Consider the following 6,032-nt stretch of genomic DNA (forward strand, 5'->3'; position numbering starts at 1 on the left):
CAAGCGAACTTAATATAAAGGATAAAAAAAAACCCAATTCCTTAGGCAGCAGTGAACGCACGCCCCTGAGCAAAAAAAGTTCCCAGGAGACCCACGAACGAGACACGGGCACTCAAAAAACTCGCTTGTTCCACCACCCCATCCATGTCACTGCATGCCCCCTCGGGAGTCAATAATTGCGTTGGCTTTCTCTGTCTGTGTGTGTTTTTCGGAAGAAAAAAAAAATTACACGGGCACTATACATTTCGTTTCTCTCCCGCGGCGTTACGCGTTCGCTGTCGAGACCTGTTTGGCGAGTGGGAGCCGTTGTTGGATGATGCCTCGGCTGTACGGGCAGGCCCCTCTGTGCAATTGATATATTTGTGTGGCTGGTCGCGCTGACTGTTTTAACTCCCGCAACGTAAGTACGCGCGCGTATCAACGCGTTGTTGAGCTTCTGTCGCGGGGAGCGGTGGTGCAGCGGTTAGCGCTGCGCTACAAACCCGGCGACACGGGTTCGATTCCCGCTCACGGCCAACACCGGCGACGATTTTCCGAGCCGGTACTGGGCCACCCCCTAGGTCGACTCAGCCTCAAAATGAGCAGCTGGTGCGGTGTGTAGTAAACATCGCCACTGGGGAGACAAAAGCGGTCGGGCGTGGTGCTGGCCACCCACCCCGTCGTTTACCGTTCCGGCCTTCATAGGTGCTCGCTAACAGCACTTGCCCCTACAGTCTGTCAAGGCTACACGGGGGATCTTTTTTTTTAGCTTCTATCGAAACATACGCAGCCGACCGTGGCTCAGAAATGAGTTTTCAACCCCTTGATGACTTAAACGTGCGTAGCTCGCAGTGGCTTCTGGTCATCGGAAGGAAGAGCGTTCCAGACGGCCGCAGAAGCGATCCTTAACAAAGGCTCACCCTCTTAAGCACAGCGTGCTGTACTTGGCCCTTCCCCCCTCTCCAACCATTATATAAACGGAGTGGTAGCTCTTGCAATCTCTCATTTACTTGATACAGCTATCGTGGCTGTGACGGTTCCTATTTGAAGACGGAAGCTTGTTTTGCCTCCGAAACGTCGTGATTTTTATTTTATTTTGCTTTTATTAATTTTAATGTTTTACCTACGTGACTTTACCGAAAAAAACCTAAGAATACGATCCTTAAACGCGCGGCGCTGTGATCGTCTTTGTCCTACGGCTCAGCCGAAAGGCGTTTTGTTGCCAGATGAAAGGGGTACTGGCAAAGGAGGTCCCATGATGAAGATGCTCACCCCGAGCTCTCATTCCACTGATAGTGGCATTGTCCTTGTGCTGTGTACGCCTATTGGCGTCCTCTGGTCTAACACCGTTTGAGACGAGGCTCAGCAGAGCGTGTGTTTTTTGTTTGCATTTTGACCACAAGTATTGTGGTTAATGCAGCAACATGATTCCTTGTAAAAGGTTTCAGTTTGGTGTTTTAATAACTCAACATCTGATAATTGTTTTTTTACGCTTTTATCTGGCAACAAAACTGACACCTTTTTTACGAGGAGTCATGTTTGCATAGACCACAATACCTGCAGTCATAATGCAAACAAAAAACATAACTCTGATAATGTATACACTGTCCTTGAAGTTGAGCTCTCATACTCTGATGGTGCATTGTCTTTGAGTTGTGCGCCTTTTGGCGTCATCTGGTCCAACACCATGTGAGACTAGGCTCTAAGGAAAGCTGTCTCGGGTGTGGACCAATCAACTTCAAGGACAGTGCATCCATTATCAGAGTTGTGTTCTTTGTTTGCATTATGACTGCAGGTATTGTGGTCTATGCAAACATGACTCCTCGTAAAAAATGTGTCAGTTTTGTTGCCAGATTAAATGGTAAAAAAACAATTATCATATTTTTTACTGGCAAATGAGGTACCAACGGTGTAAACTCAACATCTGTTTTGTTGCCAGATAAAAGGGGAAAAAACCTATTCTCAACTATTTTGTACTTTACCAGGTAAGGCCCACTGAGCTACGTAGCTAATTTTTCACAAGCGACCTGGCCACAAATGATAGTCCAACGAAGTGGCTTATCGCGTGGAACATTTACAGCGGCCAAATACTCTAAACGCACGTGAAATAAGTATAACCCGTAAAAACAAAGTTTTTCACTATAAATCCTTTATATGCGTGGCGGCTAGAGTCCTCTCGTCCTCTGGCTTGAGATGGCTGCCACCTATGGGTCAGATGATTGCATTGCACCATTAAGCAATTGGTAATTAAATATAATATTTTTGTCCTAAAAAGCGTAAAATTTTGGAAAATTTTTTTCACGAAAATGCATTGTCACGCACAACGAGTCTGTGTGGAAAATGTCAGCTCGATTGGATCACGGGAAGTGGGTTAAAAACGACCGAATGATTTGCACGGTCCTAAGCAAGCAAGCGAACTTAATATAAAGGATTTAAAAACCGGAGGACCCGGAAAAAAATCCACGCGACCACGGGGAAGACAGAAAGAGAGAGAGACGAAAACTCCAAATATACAGCAGGTGTCAATGGTTGGGATCGAACCCACAGCCACCTGCATATGAACAAAAAAAAGTTTGTTTCCCTTTGTGGCAATAAAAAAGTGGTGTTAATATGTTCAAACACCAAGCAGAAACTTTTTGCAAGGAATCGCCTTCTGGCTTCCTCTGGTCTAACACTAAGCGATTGGGTCTTTCAGTGAAGTCAAGTAAATAAAAAAACAATAGATCACGACGTTTCGATCGCAACACAAGCAATCGCCTTCAGGTGAGAGCCTCGTCTCAAACAATGTTTGAGCCTCGTGGCTCTAAAGAAAGCTGTCTCCGGTGTGGACCTATCAGTTTCAAAGACAATGCATCATAGTCTTTGGTTCTTTCGGTAAAGTCACATCGGTAGAAATGAAACGAAATAAATGGCGACGTTTCGATCGCAACACAAGCGCCCGTCTTCAGGTGAAGATCGCGATAGCCACGATGTCTGCTGCCTTGGTGCATCGTACACTTACCAGGGCATGTTTCTTTTGTTTGCATGTTGACCACATGCATATGTGGTTAATGCAGACATGATTCTTAATCTAAGTTGTCTTGTGGTTGTTGCTGTTTGACTTGCATCCCACTGGGATATTTGCACAGGGTTGGTGTACGGTGATTTTTCTGCAATATTTTGCTGTCTTTTCTTGGATTTTCTGTTTGCACATAGTCACATAGTCACTTTAAGATGTTTTCTTGTTTATGTTTTTGTTTTTTTAAATCCTTCATATTAAGTTCGCTTGCTTGCGTGCTTGCGTGCTTGATTGCTTGCTTACGACCGTGCAAATCTTTCGGTCGTTTTTTAACCCACTTCCCGTGATCCAATCGAGCTGACATTTTGCACACAGACTCGTTGTGCGAGACAATTAATGTTCGCGAAATTTTTTTTCCAAAATTTTACACTGTTTAGGGAAAACAAATTAAATATTTAATTACCAATTGCTTAATACTGGCAGACAATCATCTGACCCATAGGTGGCAGCCATCTCAAGCCAGAGGACGAGAGGACTCTAGCCGCCACGCATATAAAGGATTTAGAGTGAAAAATTTTGTTTTTACGGGTTAATTTTTGTTTGTTGCGGTTGCACCCGATTCAAGAGCGGAATGGCTCACAGAGCTATACCTAATAAATGAACTTTGAACTTTGATTCCTTGCAAAACGTTTCTGTTGGGTGTTTTAACATCTTAACACAGCTGTTTTATCGCCAGAAAAGGTAAACACCTATTCTCGCACGCTTGATGTGCGTCACGTGGGCGGGTTTTTCGATGACGGTCACTTTTATAACCATGGGAGAACTGCACTGCATCTTTTCGATTTAAAGCTTTCGTGACTGCAGGGATTCATCTTCTTGGTTCTTTCGGTAAAGTCACGTAGAAGGGAAATAATAAAATAAAAAAAGTAAAACATTATTTTATTATGTTTTATTTTTATTATTTTATTAAAAAATAAAACATTATTTTATTATGTTATATTTTTCTTATTTTATTATTTCCCTTCTACGTGACTTCACCGAAAGAACCAAGAAGATGAATCCCTGCATCTTGTTGTTTTAAGTGTTGCCTTCGGGGGGTTCAAAGTGCAGGTGAAGCTGTTCTATTCCTTCGATCAAGCCACTGCCGGCTGGCAAGACGCGCTGCTTTTGCGGCCGTCTGGAACGCTCTTCCTTCCGATATTAGGATGCCGCTGAGAGCTACGATGCACTTTTAAAGCGTCATCGAGATAGAAAAACTAATTTCTTCAAGAGCTGATTTTGTGTTAAGTTTGCTGCCCTTCCACCGCACCTCCGGTTAGCACGTTTGGCTACGTACGGTGTGAAATAAGTTCAATGTACGCACATTATAGCCATGAAATAACTGCATTGCCTCTCGTTTTAAGTATTCTTAGGTTTTTTCGGTAAAGTCACGTAGGTAAAAAATTAAAATGAATAAAAGTAAAATAAAATAAAAATCACGACGTTTCGGAGGCAACACAAGCTTCCGTCTTCAGGTGGAACCGTCACAGCCACGACAGCTGTATCAAGTAAGTGAGAGATTGCAAGAGCTACCACTCCGTATATATAATGGTTGAAGAGAGGAAGGGCCAATTACGGCACACTTTTTAATTAATATGGTAAGGTGAGGCTTAAGACTAAGAATAGACTGCATAGTTTTTACGGGTTAATTTTTTTAATTGTCATTGTTACTACGAATCCGTCATGAGCGTTGAGTGACAAACGACGGTACCTAACAATGGACTTAGAGCATTGTTCCTATCACAGTTTTATCGTCGGCACCAACCATCACGTCTCTCTCGCACCACGGAGAAAGAGAGGTCGGCACTGAGTCTTGCGGTCGCAATCGGCACGGCGTTCACTCAATCTTCGGGTTCATTGATGTAAAAAAAAAAGAATACAAATTCTCGTAAATTTCAAATGCTCAAATTTTGTTGTTGCTTGCTCGTTCAAATAAATCGATAAGGGAAATGTTGAGAGAGTGGAGGAAGACGTGGGAGGAGGAGGAGGAAGAGGAGAAGAGATTTCAGTGGTAGCTCTGCAGTGTCCGCTTCCACGGTGCCGTTCCCTCTCAACGTGGCTCTGCGAGATTTCCCTATCGGCCCCTTCTTCGTGTCGTGACGACGCCAATTCCAGAGGGGGGATAACTTTAAAGTCTTTGTTTTTTTGTACCTTTGGTTTACGCGCGCGCTCTCGTTACAAACAAAAAAATCCATTCCGTGTGAACATGAGGTATTCCTTTATCGTACAGCATCAAACAAACAAAACAAAAAACCTTCAAAGGTACGGCCAAACTTTGGCTATACATTAATACACTTGAGAAATCAAAGCATGCATATCATATACATCATCCGTGCGTTTGTAATTCCGGTGAACGTGACTTGCGTGCCACCATACTCGACCGGAATGTGTATGCGGTCTCTTGGTGTCAATAACGTTACACAAATCGGGTGACTAACACACACACACACAAAGGCAAAGATCCCCCGCATAGGCTTGAACAGACTGTAGGGGCAAGTGCTGTTAGCGAGCAGCACCTATGAAGGCCGGCACTGTGGCACACGAGGTGGGTGGGTGGCCAGCACCACGCCCGGCCGCCTTTGTCACCGCAGTGGCGATGTTTAGCTACACACCGCACCGGGTACTCATTTGAGGCCGAGTCGACCTAGGGGGAGTCCCATGACCGGCGCAGATAATCGCCACCGGCGTTGGCCGTCAGCGGGAATCCAACTCGTTTCTTCGGGGTTTGCAGTGCAGCTAACAGCTCCACATCTACCGGATTAAAAGACGCGTCTTGCAGTCCGGAAAACGACGTGATAGCAATGTAAAGCTTTCGTGACTGCAGGGATTCATACTCTTAGTTCTTTCGGTAAAGTCACCATGTAGATAAAAAATGAAATTAAAATTAATTAAAAATAAAATAAAAAAATAACGACGTTTCGGAGGCAACACAAGTCTCCGTCATCAGGTGGGGACCGTCACAGCCAGATTTGCTGCATGTCTGACATGGCCGTTGTTTGCAATTGCACCCGATAAT

The sequence above is a fragment of the Lethenteron reissneri genome, chromosome 68 (genome assembly GCF_015708825.2).
Source record: "Lethenteron reissneri isolate LAM-NWPU_2019-01 chromosome 68, ASM1570882v1, whole genome shotgun sequence".
Taxonomy (NCBI): Eukaryota; Metazoa; Chordata; class Hyperoartia; order Petromyzontiformes; family Petromyzontidae; genus Lethenteron; species Lethenteron reissneri.